Genomic DNA, 23,086 nt, shown 5'->3' with positions numbered 1-23,086 from the left:
AAAGCACTGGGAAAGTGGACTAGTTATCACTGACCATATAACAAATCATTTCAAAGCTCAGTGGTGCAGAAGCAGCAGCGCTGGTTATTTCGAAGCACCTGTTGCCTCGCTTTCTGCCATCAGCTTGCTGGGCAGTTCTGTCTCAGAGGCTCTCATGAGGTCACTGCCCAAAGGCTTGCCTGGGGCTGAGCACGTGCCCCAAAGTGCCCCAATCGCACGCCTTGGCCAGATGGTGTTGGCTGTTGGCAGGAGGCCTCTGTTCCTTCCCACAGTGGCTTCTCCGTGGCTGGCTGAGTGTCCTCCCACATGGCCACTGGCTTCCCCCAAGAAAGCACAGCGTGGAAGCCACATATCTTTTATGACCTGGCCTCAGAAGCTACACGCTTGCATTTCTGCAGTATCCGCTGGTTGCATGGTTCAGCCCTATTCAGCCTGGGAGGGGAACTGTACGAGGGCGTGAGTGCCAGGAGGCGAGGACCACTGAGGCCACCTTGGCGGCCGGTTACCTTAGGAAGGACGCCGATTATCAAGCTGGCAGAGAAGCTGAAGTCCCCTGCCCGGTGGTGCCTCTCTCCTTATAAAGCCTCTGGCACTCCCCTGGCTTCTTCATAGTATAGGTGACTGGATACAGAACGAGGAGCGTTCCAAGTCACCGCAGATGAGCCGCATAGCTTTCCAAGCCCTTGGTAATGGTTTCTGCATCAGCCTCCTCCCACTGGCCTGCGGTGCTCAGAAGTGCAGGGGCAGGCGCTTCAAAGAGTTCAAGCATTGCCTTCGTTGTCTAACGGTGTTCTTGAATTCAAACAACACAGAGAGAAACGAGTAAGAGTAGAAAGACCGACCTCAGTCTTTTTCCGATCCTACCCCATGCAGGTAGATTGTGTGACCAATTGTGTAACCAATTTGTTACATATACCCTCCATATACAAAGATGGAAACCTGTGTTCACATTAAAATAAATGGAATCATGTTCCAGGGTGGTATAGATTTTCACAACGTATGGTTTCCCACACCACTGACTTTTTGGAACACTTTTGGAACTTGTGGTCATTTAGAGTAGAATGTGTGACTGTGGTGTAACGAGTTAGTACAAGAACAGAGTTACATATTCTGTTTCCCACAAGGGCCTTGGAAGTAGCACGGGGCAGTAGAGGTCTGAAAATATAGCCTAGGGAGTTTTCAAGGAAACATGTATTCAAATAGTATGGGGAGAACTCTCATTTATTTCTCATTCCATTCTAATGAAGGAAATACGATCACCATGAGATTACAGTGGGGAAATTCCAGTCCAGATTGATTGAATGACCTGAAACATGTAAGCAGCAGAGATCTGAACCCAGCGTTTGTGAAATTTACACCATCACCTGGACGCCTGGGCAGGAAACGAGGCCTGAGACGCTTCTCCTTTTGGGGAGGGCAGCTGATGACGACCACTTACAGAGTATCTACCCTACAAGGCAGAGGTACTTTTTGTGCATTGTTTCCTTTAACAAAATCCTCAGAAATTAATTGTCAACTCCAAATAGCCTAGGAAATAGGATTTACTCTAGAAAACAAGTCAAGGCCAGAAAATGCCAAACTGTTTTCTAAAGTGGCTGCATCACCAGCAACGAATAAGAGCTCTAAAGACTCTGCACCCTCACCAGCATTGGCAATTGTCGGTTTTTAACTTCTATTTAATTTTTGTTTTTGAACAGGCCTGAAGTCTTATCTCATTGTGGTGCTAATTTGCATTTCTGTAATAAGTAATGATGTTGAGCAGCTTTTCACATGCTTGTCATCTACCTAGTTCTTTGGTGAAGTAGCTTTTCAAATTTTTGGTCCATTTTAAAAATTGGGTTATTTGTATTCTTACAGTTTCTTGTCGTTAAGAGTTCTTTTGTCAGAAATGTGCTTTGTAAATAATTTCTACCAACTTGTAAGTCGTCTGTTCATTTTCTTCAGTGTCTTTTGCAAAGGAAATGTTTTTAATTTTGATGATGTGCAATTTATCATTCTTTCTTCTGTGGATAACGTATCAGGTTTTGTTTCTCAAGTACTTTTTGCCTAACAAAGTCAGGAAGAGTGTGTCATTTTCTTCTGGAAGATGTGCTGATTTACTTTTACAAGTCGACCTATGTTCCATTTTGAGTTAATTTTTACACAAGGTGTGAGATATAGGATGAGGTTTGTATCTTGACATCCAGGTGCTCCAGCACATTTGTTGAAAAGACTGTCCTTTCTCCATTGAACTGCCTTTGTGCCTTCATGAAAACACAGCTGGCTATATCCATGTGGGTCTATTTATGAACTCTATTCTATCCTATTACTGTGTGTGTCTATAATGTCATCAATACTGCATCTTGATTAATGCAGCCTTCTAGTAATTCTTCAAATCAGATAGTACAAGTTATCCAACTCCGTAATTTTCAAAATTGTTTTAGTTGTTCTAGTTCTTTTGCCATTCCATATAAATTTAAGAATCAGATTGTCTATATCTACTGAAAATCCTGCTGGGATATTGACTGGATTGCATTGAGCTATAGAACAATTTGGGAAGATCTCACATTTTATCAATATTAAATCTTCTAATCTATGAACATGGCTCTCTGTTTACTTCTGCTTTGGTTTCTTTCATCATTGTTTTATAGTTTTTAGCATACAGATCATGTACATACTTTAAGATTTACACTTATTTCATTTTTTTCACACTATTTTAAGCAGTGCCCTTTTTAAATTTTGAATTCCAAAATAGTCATTGATAGTATATAGTTACATAATTCATTTTTGTAGATTGCCTTTTTATCCTGTAACCTGTAACCTTGCTAAACTTATTTTATTTTTTTTTTAGGTACTAGGGGCCAGGTATTAAATCTGGGACCTTGTATGAGGAAAACCAGCGCACGCTGAGCCACATTAGCTCCCCTGAGTTGGTTCTTTCATTCATTTTGCTTGTTGTCTTTTTTTGTTTTTGTTTTTTTCTTAGGAGGCACTAGGAACCAAACCTGGGACTTCCCACGTGGGAAGCAGGTGCTCACCCACTTGAACCACATCTGCTCCCCTAACTTATTCATTCTTAGTGGTGGCTTATGGATTCTTTTTAACATTCTTCTGTCTTCTCCTTAATCATGTCATATGTGAATTGTGTTAGTTTTTCTTAATTTCTTATATAACTTTCATGCATTTTATTTCTTCTTGTCTTATTGCACTGGCTAAGACTTCCATTATGAGACTCAATACCCTTTATCAGGGGAAGGAAACTCCCTTCTAGTCTTACTTTTTAAATTCTTGCTGTTGAGTGGAACAAGAATAAAATGTGAATTAGGTCATCTACATACTTAATGATGTTGTACTTGTTCCATAAGTTATTGAGAGCAATGTTAAGCCTCTAACTATAATTGTGAAGATGTCTATTCCTTTCAGTTCTATCAGTATTTGCTTTATATATTTTGAAATTTTTACATGCATACCTTTAATAATATTATGTCTCCTTGAAGAATTGACACTTTGATCATTGTGTAATACTCTCTTTTTATCATTGTTACTAGTCCTTGGTCTGAAATCTACTCTGTCTGATATTAACATCAGCTTTGAGTTGTGTTCACATGGTATATCTTTTTTCATGCTTTTACTTTAAACCTACCTATGTCTTTAAGTGTGTAGTGGGTTACACGTAGACAGTATATAGTTGGGCCGTGCTTTTTTACCCAATCTGGTAATCTCTGGCTTTTAATCAGGTTGTTTAAACCATTTACATATAATTTCTGATATGCTCAAATTAAAATGTACCATCTTTCTAGGTCTTTTCTATTTTTTCCTTCTGTTCTTTGTTTCCTTTTCCTCCCATTCTGCCTTCTTTTACATTAACTGAACATTCTTATTATTTTTATGTCCAATATTACATGGTTTGGGACAGAAAAGGATCTCATTTTCCTTAGAAGTTAGAATTTTAAATTAGCACACATGACGACCATCACATGTAGAAAAAGTCTCCATTTGCACTGAAATTTCCTTAAATAGTTCATGAATATTGTGCTCAACCATTTGAGCCACATCCGCTCCCCTAACTTATTCATTCTTAGCGGTGGCTTATTTATGGCTTCTGAAATAAATGGATAGAGATATAGAAATATATATATTTAGAGTCAGTCTTCCTGTCGCTTCTGAACAATCACCATTTGCCTAAGGGGCTGGCTGGCAGTGAAAGGCCACGTGCAACATTATGCTCTCTACAGCGAAACCCCACGTAGAGATGCTCCTATGCTCATGATCGTAAGAGGCAGAGAGAAGCAGATATAGTCCTCGCATCTTATATTTACACCTAAAGTTGCTGAACAGAATTACTGGTTCTATTTAACACTGTTTCTATTTCGCCTGCTGCTTATAGTTTAGTAGGTATTGTTGCACCTATTCTGAAGTTACTATATAGATGTTAAATGGTTAAAAGAGTCTATAACAACATGCTAGTGTTGTCCTAACTTTAAATACACGATATGCAATGATTATAATTATGTACCAATCCTACCTTCATATGGCCAGGGAGTGAAAGGAAACAAGGACATGTAAAAAGTTGATTTGAGGACAACTGAGCTCTAGATGGGATTTTACTGATAAAATAATAGGTTTCTGCCAAAACCAAGGGGGAATGCCCGTCTCTGGGTTCTAGGAAAGCACTTCAAGTCTAGAGGGCATGGCCGCTGCAGGTCCCTGTCCCATGGGGCCACCTGGACCTGTCTCAGTCCACCTCAACTTGGCACTGGGCGATCCTCAGCACCCTCAGCGCTGTGGTCATAGAACCGGCCGGGGTCCGTCCAGTGTGTCGTGTGTGAATGTGTGCCTCGTCCACAGTCTGCAGCCTCCTGAAGGGCAAAGGTCATCTTGTGCATGCAGCTAATGCTGCATGCGGCGTTCTGGGCAGAGCACACCACCCTGCCCATTAAGAATCTGCCTAGAATGATGCTGAAAGGAAAACGAGGACGGCCATTTGCATGGTGCTGCCTGCTCTCCCAGGTCTAGGTGTGGGGACAGAAAAGCAGCTCCTACAGCAAAAGGTGGGTGCAGCGGATGCGGGCCAAGAAGAGGAGGTCAAAGGCCGAGCCTGGGAGGACCGGCCAGACTCCAGGGCCAGCCAGGACTGAGCACGCAGGGAGGGGGGACAAGATAGCAACCCATCCCCTGGGCAGGGGGCCAAGTCCAAGCTGCTACCTGCTGATCTGTAAAGACCAGCAGGGAGGCCTTTTCCGGGCGCAGGGGCTCCCGAAATTCAGGAAGGAATGCCAGCTGGCGATGGAGGTCGGACTTGAGGGAAACCTCCTGGCTCAAGTCAAATGAGCTAAATGAACAACAACAAAAACTCCTCCAGGGGATTTTACAAGTATTTTCAGGTGCTTGTAGGACTTTGCTCTTTCTTAGCATGCTCCATAATTACATGTCAGGGGAATTAAAACTCTAGTAAAGAACAGAATGAAAATATTAGAAACCTTGACCAGGTAAATGTAATGGCATGGAAAAGACAAGAGCTATAAACAGAAGGTGAAATTGGTTTCCTCATTTTTCATAGCAGAAAATACACTGAACATGTTTCAATCTGAGTGCCTTGCTACCTTAATTTTAAATGATAAAAGCAACAAAGCAAAAACCAGGAGTGAAACCAATCAAAATTGGGTGGTTGAAGGGTCAGAAGAAGTAGAGCAGGCAAAAGAGGAAGGAAACTAGTTTTAATTGTTATTAGGTCATGCAGATAGGTAAATGCTTAAAAGAAAGAAGAACAAATGCTATCTGAACTTCCAACTTAAAAATAACACCTGGAAAAGTGAAAGCAGATGTGAAACCTTCAAATTACTAGAAAAAAAATACACAAAGATAAAGGCCATTTACTGAAAGAAAAACATATACTCCTCCATTAAAACAAAGCATAAATAAATACAGCTGGCAGATGACAGGCCTAAAGATCAAACACAGGGGTCACATGGTAAAAGGCAAACAGAGTAAGATCACCTATTAAAGGACTCTCAGAGCGGATTAGAAAGCAAAATCCCACTACAACCCCTGCACACCAGCTGCTTCTAAAACAAAGTGCTTCAGAAAGTTTCAAAGTGGGCAAAGAGGATCCCAGGGATAAACAGATGGAAAAAGGCAGGGACTTGAGTGTTTACATAGAAAAAAGTAGAATCCACAGCAAAATACATTGCTCACGAGTAAGAAAGAAAGAGGCAGGCAGGCAGGCAAGGCCAGACCTGGTGCAATACAAGATAAAAGCCCGAAAGCACTTGTGTTTTTTTGTTGTTTTTTTTTTTTAATATCACATGACATACCCTCAACAGTCATAAAGCAAAATGCTAGGAGAAATAAGGAGACACAAATAAACGGTTACTGAGACTAATTCATTTTTCAAAGCGAAGGTTACATCAACCAGAAGAAGGAAAAAAGCTCCAACCAGCATGGAAGAATAGCTCCCTGGCTGGAGGATAATCGGCATTTGCAGAAAGAGACTTCAAGTGACTCCACTTCCAAGAGGAACTAAAATTTAGAGTAAAGAAATAGAAGTGAGGAGAAAGACTTCTATAAAAGGTAATGCAAGCATATTTTCTTATCATCAGAAGTTGCTTTTATCTAACCCATTTAAAAAGGGAACTATCATTTAGTTGATGTATTTTCTGATAAAGTATTTTTGTGACATATTCAAAGGTATAGATAAGACAATGTGGTATTGTTTTACAATTATAGCCTCAGAAGGCAGGAGGCAGAAATGCATTCAGGACTATTAAGTGAGCAAAGCGAGTTTTGAGTAGGAAAAGGAGTAGGAAAAGAACATGAAGTGGGGAAAACAGAACCACTTCCTGGGAGGAAGGAAAGAAGAAAGCCATGGCTTTACTTCCTGCCATGTCGTCATGCTGACTTATTGGCCGTTTGGGAAAGTAAGAACAATGTAAAGCCGGCTCACTACATCCTGCTTACACTAAAATGAATTAACTAGGGATTGAAGATTAATTTTTAAAAATCCGTCGTTACTCTGGTAAAACACAGAAAACATTTTTAGAAATCTGCAACAAAGTTGGATTCTTACATCACACCATTCACCAGGATAAATTATAAATGGATTAAAGATTTAAATGTAAATAGCAAAGCTATAAAAGTATTGGAAAGAAACAGGGGTGGATTCTTTTGTATATTTGTAGTAAGTAAAGTTTTTCTAATTAGTGGAGTTTCTTTTTTTAAAAAAAGTTTGAGTCTTTCTCCTTACCCTGTTTCTTCACTTTACTTTTAAATTGTGGTCCCTATTTTCGGTAGAATGATTTTACAATCTCCTTTCAGCAAATACAGAAGTTATAAGAGAAAACAATAACAAATAGAAATTAAAAAAAAAAAAAAAAAACTACTGCAAAGCCCCCCAAAATTTTAAATCACATGCTACATCAAAAGATAAAAGGCAAACTAATTCCTATCAGAGATAAACATGGGCCTAATCTTCCTAGCATTTAGGAGAAAAAAGAAACCTAATGGACAATGCACACCGACCTTAGCAGTTCAGGGGGACTGGCCCGTCAACATTCAGATGTGCAGCTTTACCCTTCCTAATGGAAATGCAGATAGAAAGAAAACCAAAGTACCATTTTTTCCCCATTTATCAAATTGACAGAAACCCAACAGCACCAACATCTTGAGACCAGAACTGTGGAAGGACCTTAGGAGCTTTCCAGCGTGCACGTGCATCTACCATTTGACACAGCACCTCCGCCTCGAGCGCTTTACTCTACAGTAATACACCGCTGTGAACAATTACTCACTGCTTCACTTTAACAGAAGACTGGAAACCATCCAATTATTTATCATTATGGGCCAGTGAATAAATGGTGACATACCCATTTAAAAGGATACCCTACAACTGTAACAGAAAAGAATGTAAATTACTTTTATATAACGGTAAGAAAGACTTGGATGCTTTCGACAAGAATCCTTTTGTACAACCTAGCAAAAGATTTTTAAAAAGCTCTAGAAGAAAAAAAAACCCAGTGTTTATTTATAAAAGGAGAACTGGGCAGAGGGTGGCAGGAGTCCCTATATAACTGCATATTTTTAACATCCTGAAACCATGAGAGTAAATTACACATCTGAAAACGTAAAAGAAAAAGACACTTTTCGGGTGAGGAAACGGGAGACAAAGGGATTTCCTTGCCAAGGCTCAGGGCTGGTTGGCACAAGGAGCGCGCACCCACGGCGGGTGACAAACCTGAGCCTTTTAAGTGCACTTGGGCTGCTCCTGGCGCCTGCACGTGCGCTGTGGACTTCTCTGGAGCCGGGGATCACACTGCCATGCCAGGGTAGACAAGCGCCCTTGCTGCCTGCGCTCCTACTCCGTCTCCAGGGTCCAGGGCCTCCTCAGCCTCAGCACCCAGCTAGGCTTTGCTCCCAAGGGGACTGTCCCACCGCGGGGATCTAAGCGGCTCCGGGGCTGTCGCTGTGCCAGGTGTCTCCGGCAGCGCGCACCTGGAGTCCTCTCTCACGTCCACGGGCCTCCAGGAGAGGCCCCGGGAACAAGAGCGGCTGAGATTTTGACAGCAGGTCCGGGTCTGGGGTCCGGGCCCCGCAGGCCACACCTGGGCTCCCTCCTGGGCCCTGCAGACCTTGAGGCAGGGATGGAGGGCTAGGGATCAGGGAGGGGCGCCCGCAGGGAGAGGCTCCGGGGCCACCCAAGTCCTGGCCCGGAGCGCCACCCCAGCCGTCCTCCTCCCCACCACCCCGGCCGGCCTACCTGCGCCTCCGGCTCTGCCTGCTCCATCCCGGCGGCCGTGGGCAGGTGCAGCCGCGGAATAACCGACAGGTGCGCAGGACCCTTCTACGCCCTGCCTCCTCCCTGGCCGCGCGGGGCTGCGCAAGCCCGGGGCGCGCGCCCTCCTCGCCCCGCGGGCCCCACCTGCGGGGTCCTCGTGCGGGCCGTGAGCGCGTGTCCCTGGCTAGGAAGTCAGGGCTGCGGTGCACGGCGGCTCCCAAACTGCAGGCGCCATGCACTTACTGGCAAGGCTGAGCCAAACGCTGAGCTCGGAGGTGGTGGACTCCAACCCCTACAGCCGCCTGATGGCATTGAAGCGAATGGGAATTGTGAATGATTATGAGAAAATCCGTACTTTTGCTGTAGCAGTAGTAGGTGTTGGTGGAGTTGGTAGTGTGAGTGCTGAAATGCTGACAAGATGTGGCATTGGTAAGTTGCTGCTCTTTGACTATGACAAGGTGGAACTGGCCAATATGAATAGACTTTTCTTCCAACCTCATCAAGCAGGATTAAGTAAAGTTCAAGCAGCTGAGCATACTTTGAGAAACATTAATCCTGATGTTCTTTTTGAAGTACACAACTACAATATCACCACAGTGGAAAACTTTCAGCATTTCATGGAGAGAATAAGTAATGGTGGGTTAGAAGAAGGAAAACCTGTTGACCTAGTTCTTAGCTGTGTGGACAATTTTGAAGCTCGAATGACAATAAATACAGCTTGTAATGAACGCTGTGCGTGCGTCATCACAGCCACCCCAAGGACTGGGTGCGATCACCAAGCTGAATCCGTGAGGCCACGGATGTCAAGGGCACGAACTTTTCCAGAATGACACGGTTAGAAAGTAGGAAAGCTGCGACGTGGCCCAGAACGATTGGGCTCCAAAGTATCTTCTGCTGCGTAGTGCTCCTCACCGTTCCTTCCTTCGGTGGTTCCAAACTTAAAGCTGATCAGAACTCCTGGAGGACTCGTTAAAGCGCTGCGTGCGCCCAATCAACCCCCGAGGTTCTGATTGGGCACGTCTGGGTGGAACTGGGAATTTTGCATTTACAACCGTTTGCATTAATGAAGCACCACATTAATGAATGGTCTGACTACCACGGAGTAATGGTAACTTAATACTGATTAATGCCTTAGGCAGGGGGGTGGAGATGGTACTAAAGAGAGAATTTTAGAAAGTAATAACAGCTGCCCACAGACCATGCTCCATATGTTTAGACACTGGTAATCACAGCTTCCAAATGCAGCTGAGTGGAGTGATGTTATCTGCATTTTAATGGCAATTAAATGAAGTCGAGAGAGGTGGGGGAAGTCCCTCAAGCTCAACCAAGCACAGGCTCACTTAGCGGAGCCTAGACCCTAAATAACTGCCCTTTGCTGGTGCTACCCTTTCCATGATTCTAAAAAAATTACTCTTGGACTGAACTTTGCCAGTACGTCGCTGTGTGGTTAGATGGGGGGTCAACCTTCCTCTCAGGTTCTGATCTTTCTCCATCACACCAGATGGTTTCTGCCGGTCCTTCTAGCTCTGGCACATCTCCACCTCCAGGGGACCAAAGAAGGGGGCAGCAACATAAAGATAAGATGGGAGAGCCCGGCTGCCACGTGGCAGAGGTGACAGCGCTCACCTTCGCCCTCCTGACTTTTCACTTTGAGAACATATTGGTGGCAAAACAGGCTGAGTCCCTCGTTGCTGTGGGCGTTGTAAGGGGACGGTCAGGTTCCAGGAAGGGAGGGGGCAGGTGGCACCCCATCCTGGTCAGTCCAGGGCAGTGATAAACCGTCACAGTGCCTCATCGGCTCCAGGTGTAGCTGCACTTTTCCCCCGTGCGACCTTTCTGGAGTGCAAGTTGGCAGTGAGTATCATAGACTTTAAACTTGAAAAGTATACATGACCTTTGAACCAGCCCTTCAACTTAAAGGAATGTATCAGGAGATAATCAGACTGAGGTGTCACTAATTTTGTAGACCAAATATCCACTGAGCATTCTCTTTAAGAGCCCAAAGAGAATCAATATACATAACCAGAAAAAGGACACTGATTATATAATCTAGGGCACATTTAAGGAAAGGAATATTCTACTGCCAGTAATTTATACGCGTGTGTAAATGCATATATATAGGCATGGGCACATATATAGACATTCTTCATTTTGTTGCACTTCACTTTATTGCACTCTGCAGATACTATTGAAGTTTTGTGGTAATCCTGTGTTGAACACATCGGTCAGTGCCATTTTTCCAAAAGTGTGCTAAATCTGTGTATCTGTGTCACATTTTAATTGAAGTATTTACATTGATTTTTCATTTAGATATAGTGCTGTTGCACATGTAGTAGATTACAGTATAGTGTAGACATAACTTTTATATGCACTAGGAAACTAAAAAATTCACGTGACTCACTTCATTGCAATAGTCACCTTATTACCATATGGAACCAACCCACAGTATCTCTAAGCTATGAAAGTACACATATATGTAGGTTTATGTAGATACATTTATAGACAAGATGTACATCATACATTAAATGAGAAAAGGCTCTAGAATAGATAGTATGGTCCCCATTTAAGTAAAATTGTACACACAGTTGTACATCTATATCTCAAAAGAGATTCCCCGAAATGGCCACCCTCTTAAAAACCAGATGCAGGCTTATGGGGTAAATTTTAATCTCGCTTAATTCTGTTTCTCATTTTTCTGAAAAGATATTATTAGTATTTTTAGTATCTTATTAATACCTTTAATGTCACTGATTCTGTTGCCTACTCCAATCTCTTGTTGAGACCCTCTAGTGAATTTTTCATTTCAGTTATTGATCTTTTCAATGCCAAAATTTCTATATTCTTTATTTTATCATTTTCATCTCGTTATTGATATTCTCAATTTGGTGAGACATCTTTCTCAAACTTTCCTTTAGTTCTTTAGACATGGTTGCTTTTAGCCCATTGGACATATTTAAAATAGCTAATTTAACATTTTTGTCTAGAAAGTCCGTGTCTGGGCATCCTCAGATACACTTTCTATTTATTTCTTTTTTTCCTGTGTATGAGCCATACTTTATTGTTTCTTAGCATGTCTTATAATTTTTTTTTTGTTATGGTTGAACTGGGCAGTTTGAATATGAAATGTGGTGAAAACCAGATTCTCTCCCTTCCCCATGACTTGTATTCTTGTCGTGTGGCCCCTGATGCTGCAATTTCATAAACTTAGTGGTCAGCTAATGTTTGGACCGAAATGTCCTTAAATTCCTGGAACCAAAGTGTCTTCCAGTCATTTGCAAAGGAATCTGTGTGTTGGAGCATGCCTTCAATATTTGGCCAGACAGTTACAACTCTGCCTTAGCCTTCACTTCTTGTTTCTGTAGTGCCTCAAGGTCAGCAGTAGGTGACAACTTAGAGCCTTTTTGGGCTTTCTTTAGTGTGTACACAGCTCTGGCCATGTGCATGGTGATCTAAGTTTCCAGGACTATATTAGAGCTTTTCAAAGCCCTTAGTGACATCTCATTCTCTAGCCTTTCCTCCCAAGATTTTGGTTAGACTGAAGATATTAGCCTGTAAATGTTTTCAACAAATACCCATCATGAAGCAGCTTTTACACTAGGCTAGTTCCCAGTTAGGTGAGAGAAAGACAAACCTTCTGAACTCATCTTATAGGGAGCCATGAGATAGTTCAGGACAAATAATTAACCACAATTCTTTGAGAAAGAAGTCTGCTCTGCTCCCTCTTGTGCCAGGAGTGCAGTCTCTTATTTTTACAGCTGGGGAGTAGGGAGAGATGAGATTGGGATAAGTTAAAACCATGTAAAGTTTGCCATTCTCATCAGGATTCAGCCTTTTTCGGTTATTTCCAGAGTACTGAAAAAGTTGATTCTGATGGCATTTGCTCATTTTCCCATTATTTTTAGGGGGGGGCCCAGACTTTGATGTCCTTTCTCTGCCATTTTCACTGACATCTTCCTGTTCATCTTCTTTTTTCATTTTATTTTACTGTCTGTCTTCATTAGTGTTCTACAGAGGAGCAAAATCGATAGGGTATATGTAAGATTTATTTTAAGGAATGGGCTCACACAATTGTGGGGCTTGGCAAGTCCAGTCTTTGCAGCAGGTTGGAAACGCAGGCAGGAATTGATGCTGCAGAATTTCTTCTCCAGGAAACACCAGTTTCTGCTCTTAAGGCCTTCATCTGATTGGATGAGGTTCCCCCCCACCCCAAACACACACACATGTTATTGAGAGTCATCACTGTTACTTAGAGTCAACTGACTGTGGATGTTAACCGACAAAATACCTCCAAAGCAACATCTAGACCATACAACTGGGCGTCTAGCTCAGCCAAGGTGACCTATAAAATTAACCATCATGCTGCTTACTGTATGCATGGGGGACATAGTTCTACATGGCCCAAAGTCTTCTTCAGATGTGGCAGGGACATATAGAAGTTCTTAGTAAACAGAAATGCGGGTTTGCCTCAATCAACAGAGCACCTTATGTGGCACTCTTACTCTTTCTCATGGTGGTAGAAATGTTGAGAGGCTCTGACATCCAATCTTGCTCTCACCTCCTGCTGTTGGCTGACCTTCAGCAAAGGCACCACGTCCCAGCCAGCATCCATTCTTGTAACTGGGTGGTCACAGAAGACCTGAGAAGACCAGTGCATTATGGGCCTTAGGACTGGACTTGACCAGCAGGCCTGAGGTGGGTCCTGCTAGAAGCTGAGGTGGAAGGCAGTGACCCCAGCCAGCCCTCCTGAACTGGGGGCTGGAGAACTTGCCCCCAGCCCCATCCCTCTCTTGTGGACCTGCCCTTGTTTTCCAGCCTGAGGCAGAGGAATTATTTCTGAGGAATCACTCATGGAACAATGATGCAACGGGGTCCATGGTTGCATTGATCAAGAGTGTGAGGAAACAGAGGAGTTTGGCGAGGGCAGCTGGATACCTGGAAATGAATCACTTTAAAGAAAACATCGGGTCATTTCTAGGCCTTCAGAATGTGTCCCCATCGGGGGGAAGAAACTGTTGATTAAACGATAGTGGCCCTTGGGCAATCCAGCCTCTGCATGGGTGCCTCTGGAAACAGGGGCCTCTCTCAGCACCCAAGCCTGGCTGCTAAGTGAACGAATGCCACATCCTGGGAAGGAACTGGGGCAGTGCTGGGGGTTCAAGAGCCCCTCCTGGTTTGCAGAGCTCCTTTCCAGGCTACCCTCTTTGTCTAGGCGACCTGGACACAGGCACAAGCAGTCGAGCACCAGCTGAGCCGAGAGGCACCCCCACCCTCGTTCCACCAAGAGTGCACCTGGCGTCCCTTCAAGCCCTCACACCATGTCCAGGTCATAGTGCCCCTGCCTGATGGAGGGCGGTGAGTTCGTGTTTTCCAGCCCCATCTCCAGATGGGCCACTTGGACTCCCTGCGGGGACCAGGCCAGGTGTGGTTGGAGCAATGACACCTGCCCTCTCAGTGTGTGGTTGTGAGCCAGGACTGTGGGCAGGGGACGCGGCCTCTGGCACTAGGTGAGGAGGACGGAGAAGTCCAGCAGGCGGGCGCTCCAGCATCCCTGCTCCCTCCACGAGATGAGGCTTCCTTAGAAACCTTGATGTCTGAAACTCGATGAGAAGAGTCGGTGAGGACCCAACCATGGTCCTCAAAGACGTGACGTGTTTTATTCAGCAGCGATGGCTGCTGTCTGCCAGGCAATGGGCTAGGCACTTTCTTGGCAGCCTTGAACAAGACAAAGAAGTCCCTGCCCTGTGGGCTTTCTGTCCTTGGGCAAAGAGGATGGCACGGGGTCCTGGGGCAGGGGCCACGTTAGAGGGGATGGTCAGGAACAAGTTGTGTGAGACTCGGAAGGGTGCCCCAGGCTGGGGGTCCAGCACGGGCACTGGGGACATGACTGGTGAGTCTGGGAGCAGCAGAGCCTGGTGTGGCTGGAACGAGGTCGGAGGGCAGGAGAGGAAGAGCGGATGAGCCAGGGTCAGAGGAAGAAGCCACAGCGGAGCAAGGTCCAGTGAAGAACGCAGCAATGAACACCACCACGGTGAATTGCCCCCATTTTCCAGGCGAGGGGCCCCGAGTTCAGAGGCTTATTTTATATCACGAGGATTATATAGAAAATTCTTAGGACATAGGTACCCTGCTTTTGCCAACAAGGAAACTGAGGCATGGAGAGGTCAAGGAACCCACTAAGGTCCCACTATAGCTGGGACCACGCCTGGTCCCCGTCCTGACTCCTGGCTCAAGTTCTCTCCCCTGCGCCAGGTGCCTCTAGAGTTCCTCTGACCTTCTGGCACTCGGGCACGCTGTTTTTGGGCACTGCGTAAGGCTCTTTGGTTTGCATTTGTAAATAAAAAATGATTGAGAAACCTTCCGTGAGTTTCCAGAGAGTCAAATTAAATGTCAAGCATCAGTGTCATCGGTTACAAGCGCCCTTTGCTGACCTGATGGGACACAGGCTGGGGAGGGGGTCCCACTGCTTGCACCCAGGTGCACTGAGCCCAGGCTTCTGGGGCAGGGCCAGCCACATGCCCTCCAAGGCTGGGTCCCTGCCGGAGGCAGGTGACCTTCCACTCATTTGATCCGCAGAGAAACTCCACACCGCAGGAACTCTAACGACCTCACTGGGTGCTGGAGACTGTGGAGTTACCTGCCCCAGGTAACCCTCAGGCCCGGATCGCACCTGGGGCCGTCTGCCCGCATGCTTGCTCACCCCCGCTGCACCATGCGTTCCGGTTGGAAGCACAGCGCTTGGGCTTGGGAGGAGCTGGGGCCAGAGCTTGGCTCTTGTCACTCGGAAGGTGTGGACCCCTGGACGGGCCCCCCAGCGCCTGGGCGGAGCGCCACCTCACTGGGCTTTGTGATGATATGCGGGAATTCTTCAGGCAGTGCGTGGTGGATGTGATAAATCCTCAACAAATGGCAGGGTCTTGATTCAACCAACTGCTTCCTCTCCCTTTGGTATCGTCCCCCTCCAGGGTTTTTGCTTTCTTCCCTCTATTTCCACCTCCCCTCTTCACCAGCCCTCAACTCCAGCACGTCTAGTGACTCGTCTTTCCCCTCTGGCGGGAAGCGCGGCTGTGAGCCCCCTCCAAGGCGGTTTGCCCAGCGGGGCCTTTGATCTGCTCAGCAGATAGGCGCCTCTGCAGGGGTTTGCATCATTCTCCCGTTGACCATGAACGTGGGGAGAACTTCTTTCTGTTGTTTTCCCCCGGGTGAAAAACAACTTCCCAGTGGAGGCTGCCAGGCACTGCAGGGTCATCCTCCTCCAAAAGTTGACTGTCCTTGTTTTTCACAGCACGGATTGCCCAATTTTCTGGCTGCCAGTGAGTGAGCAGCGTGGGCATGAAGACAGAGGGAGAACAGTGGGTTACAAGACCGCCCCTCACGGTTTTGCCAGCCCCGAGATCCGCGGGGCAGCTCCGGGGCCACGCGGCTCTGCCCAGAGCAGCCGAGGCCTGCGTCAGAATCCAACTGCCCTCCAGTGGTGAGAGGGTCATGCCGGCTCACGTGGGCACTGGGGCCACTGGGCCCTCTCTTGTCCCCATTTGCCAGGTGAGGAACTCCAGGCCCGGGGAGGCTGCGGTGTGCGAGGCAGTGAGGACCAGCGGGCTCCCTGCGCATGCCCCGCGTGAGCTGGAAACAGAGTTGCTAGTGGTGAAAGCCACTTCCACGACCCCCTGGAGTGCCTAGCAAAACTCTGAGAGTCGCGCTGTCAAGGGCACCAGGCAACACTTGTAACTTGCAGGTTCCTGAACCAAAGCGCAGATGTTTTATGACAGGTCATTAAATGAGGGCAAAGAGGCTGCGTACTGGAGCCCTGCAGCGCAATTGCGCAGATTTGGGGCCCGTTCTCCTTTCCTGGAGTATTTAGCAGTTGTTTCCTGGGCAGTGCTGGATATTGGCAAGAGGTGTTGGACCTGCCCCTGTCTCTATGGCTGAATCTGCAAGTTTCATGCTCTTCTGCCTGACATAATACTAATTCTGCAGCCTGGCACCGAACGCTTCCTTGATGTCCCCCGAAACCACCTTTCCCGCCTGCCTCCCCGAATGCAACCCCTCCAGCTCACCCTCTGCACGCACCCATTTTAGCCCTCCCCCCCCCAACTCTCACGTAGGTTGAAGGAGTGGAAACACACTTTGATGTCACCAAAAGTCGGGGCTGCCCCTGCTCCCCTGCTTCCCGGTGCTCTGAGTGTGGATTTATTTCCAAAAGCGAAAATAAATAAATGATAAACAAGCAACATCCCGACTCTACACGACGGTGGGAGGGTGGCTGTGGCTTCCAGGGTGCTGGCCGGCTCGGGGCGGAGGCGCCCAGCGCTGGGGAACGCGGGGCCCTTCCCCCCTGCCCCAGGCCTGCGCTCTGGGCCCACGCGCACACAAGCCTCCCCCCACCCCGGGGCGCACTCGCCTCTCGGGTCCACCCCTGTGGGCCTGGTGGGCTCACAGCAGGCACGGGGAGGTAAGGGACGTGCCCCCTGCCCGCCCACGTCCACCCAGGTTTACCTGAACCCGCCACGATGCGCGCTGCGCGTCCACCCAGGTTTACCTGAACCCGCCACGATGCGCGCTGCGCGTCCACCCAGGTTTACCTGAACCCGCCACGATGTGCGCTGCACGTTGCGCCACCAGGCTGCAGGCGCCCGTCCCGTCCATGCCATTCTCTCTGGGGATGGAGAGGACATGGAGAGAGGGTTGCGAGGGCTGGAGGAGGCGGAAGGCATGAACGAAGCCGTGGAGATTGTGGCAGGTGCTCAGCCAGGGCCCTGGGGAGACCCGGGGACCATCTCCCAAAGAATACCCAAAACGCACAACTTTGTCCGTGGTTTCCGGGACTCCGTGGATCCTAGAAGCCAACCCATGGGCCTCCCCTGAGTCCCCTCCCGGCCTTCCTTATTCTGGGAAATGAGCAGGGTAGCACGAGCAGGCCATGGGGTGCAGCAAAGGCTCTGGGAAGGGCGATGGGGACGGGACCCACTGGAACGAGCGTTCTTTGTAGTTTGAGCTGAATCTCCTTATTTCAAAGGTCCCTGCACTTACAAAGCAAGGCAGGGTGGCGGGAGCCTGCAGAGCGAGGCCAGTTCTGGGGGGGGGTTATTTCCTTCTCCCCAGCACCCTGATTCTCTGGCCCTCACCACCCCAGTCCTTTACAAATCTCTCTCCTGAGTCCCCAAAGTTTGGAGGATGCCTTCCCTCCTCTTGAGAGCCTCCGACCCGTGGCCTCTCCCTCTCAGTAGCAGCAGCACTTCCAAACCTTTGACATCCAAACCAGACCCTGCGGTGGCCTGTCTCCCGCCAGCTCCACCAGCGCCCCACTGTTGCGACGCCCCAGCTGCTGGGAAGCCCTGCCCCTCCTTGCTGCCTCCACCCTGGCTAGTTCAGCGTACCCCGGTGCCTCTTCTCCAACCATGCCCCTCCGCCTTCTTCTTCACGGGGCCAGTACCTTTCCTTTATTTTGTTATAGTGCCTCCAGTTTTCCCCCTCTAGCTGGTGTCAACCGAGAAACAAGCTGAGCCATGAGGCAACAGAGGGGTTGATTTGAGGCCTGAGAACTGCAAGTCGGGGTGTCCTCTTGGCACATCCAGGCCAGAGTTTGTAACTTATGACCTGAGTTGTTTGTGGTTGGTGGCTGCCCACAGCGCTCCCAATAGCCTTCGGGTTAGACAGTTTTCTGAGCTCTTTGTCTTGCAGTTTGCTTCCAGGTGTTTTGAGGAGCCTGCTGCTTGAAGCTTTGCATACCTGGGTGGCTGGTTGGTGATATCTGGCAGGGAGTTGCTCAAGAGCCAGCTCCAGCACGGCCTCCCGACTCCACAAGAAATCTCTTCACCACAGGGACTCTGTTGTGCGTTCTTTCTCTTCCCAGTGGAAAGCTCTCTGAGGACAAGGCTGGCTCGTTTGCAGCCCCGTCCCACCTCTGTTCCCCGGGTCTGGTAGGTGAGGATTGAAAGGAGGAGGATCTCGTGGTTGATCTTGGACTCCAGCAGCCCCCATCGCAATCCTCGCTGCCCTGTGCAGCCCCCTCTGGCGGCGGCCTGTGCCTTAACCACAAAGTCTCTCCTTTGCACAATGCTCAAGACCTGCAAGGACCAGCGCCAATGCAGCACTCTTCCTCTCTCCCTTCTCCATTTTTGCAGCTTCCACCAGAAGTCCTGGTTGTTTCCTGGGCACTCCCAGCCCAGTGCCCTGCCTTGCCCTGCTGGTCGCACTGCTCTCCCACCTGCATCTCCCCCCATCCTTTGCTGCCTGGAGAAACTCCCACCCCTCTTCCCAGACCAGGCCTTCTCTGGAAAGTCCCCAGCCACAGTTCAACCCTCCTTCTTTGCTGCATGCCCACCACTCTTGGGACACACGCTACTCATGCACTTGTCATCGGCAGGAGCTTCTGACCAGCTCTTCACAGACCATGGCTGCTGCTGGTTGACAGCTTAAGGTCAGTGGTCAGTTAGGGGCACCACACTGAGCCCCTCTCATGCTGAGCCTCGCACCCAAGGCACAAGCCGATGATGACTCCCTCTTGCTCTGCTGTGCTCAGTGCTGAGTGGAGGAAAGCATGGAGGGCAGAAGGTTATAAAACGTGCCATGGGGGCCTGGAAGAAGAGCCTTCATTCTGAGGAGGTGGCCATGGGAGGACGAGGGGGTCCTCAGGGGAGAGTTCTTAAAAGAACCAGCTGATGAGGTGGCGCTTGGCAAAGATGGAGTTGAGAGGTGTGGCTGTCAGGCATCTGCGGTCATGGAGCCGTGAACATGAAGGTGATTTCTTTCTAGGAATGGGGAACGGTGGGGCATGGATGCAGGGCAAGTGGACAGGAGCCAGCAGGGCTGGGACGAGGTTGGGATGGCAGCTGTGTGCAGGCCACAGGGGGTGTCCAGTGTCAGAAGGCTCATTGGATGCCCACTGGTGGGTAGCAGGAGCCTGGGGCCTCATGGGTGGACTTGGCAGGGGAAGGCCACTCATCCCACCTGGGATGGACAGATGGATGGCCCAACACAGACCTCCAGGAAGGGACCCAGCTGCACTTGTGTTGACCAAGTATTGGAGAGTGACAGAGGCTGTCAGTGTTAGCCGGTGGTTTGGTTTTCTGTTACTATGAAGCAGGCAATGGAAATATTTGGGAAATCGATCGATGGTTGACTGAGTGAGGAGCTTACACTGTGTGTGCAGAGCGAGGGAAAACTTTGCCAAGCAGGGAGGGGACCCCGGGTCAGTTTACAACTGGGTGAACTGTCCAGGACTGGGCAAAGTTCCTGGCGTGTAGTGGGTGTTCCCCAAATATTTACTGAATGATCCTCTTGTATGTCCCGTGAAGAAAACATTTTAAGTGTGGATCCTGATTCTATGTGGAGGAGATCAGTGGGAAAATTCAGAGTGAAATTCTTTTGGAAATAAAGTTGTTTAGGGACCTATACTGAAAATAATGTTAAAACATTTAATATCGGTGGTCAGTTCCCTAACCGGACAATGAAATTTACACTTTAAAAAATAATGATGAACATATGATAACATGGATGAATTCTTGAAGACATTATGCTGAATGAAGTAAGGCAGACACGAAAGGACAAAGGTTGCACGGTCTCACTAATATGAACTAAATATGAAGAATAAATGCACGGAGTTAAAACCTAGAGTATAGATTATTGGGAAATAAGAGGAGGGCTGAGAAGGACTACTGATGCTTAATATATGTAGAAGTTTTAACTAACTTGAATGTAAAAGTGTGGAAATGGATAGAGTTGCTAGTAAGACATTATAGTGTGTAGCAGCTGGTTTATAAAGGGGAATGTGGCTAAAAAGGGTAGTCTAGGGGTGTAAATGTCAATTGAAAGAAAGCCAGAGAATAATCTAGGGGCTGAATAACATAGTGACCCAGAGGTGGATGAGAATTGTGGTTGATGGTACAGATGCAAGAGTGTCCTTCTGTGAGCTAGAGCAAATGTCCATCACTATTGCAGGGTGGTGGGAATGTGGAGAACATGGGAAAAATACAATTAGTGTGACCTATGGACTGTGGTTAACGACTATACTGTAATATTCATGCCTCTATGCCAAAGATGTACTGTGTTGATAATGGGGGGCTATGAAAAAAGTGTGCCAAATGTACACTATGGACATGGTTGGTGGTAATAGTCTGATGATATCATCTCATAATCTGTAACAAATATTCCACCACGGAGTGGTGTGTTGGGGAAGGGGTGCTGGGTGGGAATTCTACACACGTGCATGATTGTTTTATAAGTTCACCACCTCTGTAATAAAAATATATTACACAAATAAGGTGGGTTGGGGGAAAAACACACCAAATGTACCATACGGACTATAGTTAGTAGTATAATAATATTTTGGTAATACTCCTGCATAGTTTGTAACAATTGTATAACAACAATTCAAGGTGGTGGTGGTGGGGTGATATATGGGACTCCTGTATGATGTTACGCATGTTTGTTTAGTAAGTTCACAACTTTTACCATGCACTTACTGTTTATGTATGTTCACATATGAATGGTCTACTTCAATAAAATTTAAAAGTGCTTAAAAAATGAACAGTTCATGAATCTCCAGCTGCAATTCTTTTCACAAACCTTAATCTGTTGCTGAAGATACGTTTTACTCTCCCTATGTATTGATACATTACAGGTAGAACAAAAAGCAACTCCGCAAAGTCAAGTCACTTGCCAAAGGCCATAAAACCAGCCAAGCAGCTGGAAAAGTAGAAAATTGGTTTAATTATCAGGCATTTAAAATAGATAATATAGGTACATAGTAAAAATCCAGAAAGTTTGCAGCAAAAACATCTCTCTCTCCTCTTCTGTGCCTCAGTCTCCTAATTTCACCCCTGCTTCAAATAGCTTTCTGTTTTGGTTTCCTGGGCTGCTCAAGCAAACACCAGGCAATGGGTTGGGTTAGACTATGGGAATTTACTCGCTCGTGGTTTTGAGGCTGCGGAAAGTCCCCATCATGGCGACGCTTTCTTCCTGAAGACTGTGGGGCTCTGGGCTGGCTGCCGGCGCTCCTTGGCCCTGGGCTCTGTCACATGGCAAGGCACATGGCGGCCTCTCCTGGCCTCTCCTCTTCTGGGTTTCCTTGACTTTCAGCTTCTTGCTTCTGGGCTTTCTTTCTCTGTCTGAATTTCATTATCTTAAAAGGACTTCAGTAATAGGATTAAGACCCGTCCTGATTGAGGCTGGCCACTCCTTAACTGAAGTAGCCTCATCAAAAAGTCCCCCTTACCGTGAGTTCACACCCAGAGGAATGGATTAAGTTAAGAGGATGTTTTTTTTTCCTGGGGTACAGAGCTACAAACCACCACACTGTCACTGCCGGTGTATGTATGCTTCCAGAGATATTCTATAAATTTAGAATCACAGCCACATGCATATTCATAGGACATTTTTTGAACTCATTCTAGTTGAACACAAAAATTCTTCACCTCTAATAAAATTCAAAAATATGCTTTATGAAGCAAAATGTTAAAAAACACCAAAACTATTATCCTGGGTCTGTCAGGCTCAGGAAACTTCATCCCCAAAATGCAGTTACTGGCGGGAGCTAGAGATTCCAGCATTATATTCCTCAACGTAAAGCTATTTCGTCTACATTAAGATAACTGAAATTACATGAAATAAATTTATTATAAGAACCTTACTTAAAGTAATTAATAAATAATACTTAAGTATAGGACGCTCTTTCAGGATTGGGTCTCCTTGTTCATGTCCATCATGGAATGAGATCGTTCATCACTTAGGCCAATGTGGGGCCACAGAGAGGTTGCAATGAATACCATTGGTGGCCGGGCGTAAAAGTGCTGGTGCAAGGGTGCATTCAGGCACAGGGTGTGGCGACATTAAGTCAATCTGTGGCATGTCCCTGCAGGCTGCTTCCACGTCCCTGCCCACAACTTTTCTATTTGCCTAAGTTCTGAAAGAGGGGACCTGTCCTTGGAGCGGTCAACACGACTTTTTTGTGCATTAGGAAAAGAGCATGTTTCGTACTTTCCCACTTACTCAACTCGAATAACGTCACCATGGAGATGTGGCTCTATCAGGACGTAGAGTGGCTTCTAACTCAGAAGTGACTGCCTACTTCCCAGGTGGAGGAGGTTCTGAGCCTTAGACACTTACGCTGTGTGCGCACAGAACGATTAGACACAGCATTCCACGTCCCTGCTGCTCCATGCATCTTTCTGCAGGTGGGCTGTATCTGTAGGAGCAATAACTAAGGGTGCCCTGTCGCCGCAGATGGCCAGACCCCAGCTCCGGAGCCCTTTCTTCCACCCCAGGCCACGCTCCACAATGGCCACGCTCGGGGAACAGGTAGGAGCTTTGTTGAGTACAGGTGGTGGACCCACTCATGAT

The 23,086-nt window shown here is 47.1% G+C and overlaps 2 long non-coding RNA genes across 2 annotated transcripts; one reads left to right on the top strand and one right to left on the bottom strand.

Annotated features, from left to right (window-relative positions):
• Window positions 1–5,272: 5,272 nt before the first annotated feature.
• Window positions 5,273–7,699, top strand: LOC139439010 (uncharacterized). Its single transcript, XR_011648775.1, has 2 exons — window positions 5,273–6,549; window positions 7,619–7,699. It is a non-coding gene; the product is annotated as an uncharacterized lncRNA (long non-coding RNA).
• A 3,879-nt stretch (window positions 7,700–11,578) lies between these two features.
• Window positions 11,579–20,196, bottom strand: LOC131278447 (uncharacterized). The gene is made up of 2 exons (XR_009185731.2): window positions 13,305–20,196; window positions 11,579–12,929 (listed from the first exon to the last, which is right to left on the bottom strand). It is a non-coding gene; the product is annotated as an uncharacterized lncRNA (long non-coding RNA).
• Window positions 20,197–23,086: the final 2,890 nt, after the last annotated feature.

The sequence above is a fragment of the Dasypus novemcinctus genome, chromosome 5 (assembly GCF_030445035.2).
Source record: "Dasypus novemcinctus isolate mDasNov1 chromosome 5, mDasNov1.1.hap2, whole genome shotgun sequence".
Taxonomy (NCBI): domain Eukaryota; kingdom Metazoa; phylum Chordata; class Mammalia; order Cingulata; family Dasypodidae; genus Dasypus; species Dasypus novemcinctus.
Note: the sequence above shows the minus strand (reverse complement) of the source record. Positions and strands in the feature narration are given on the sequence as shown.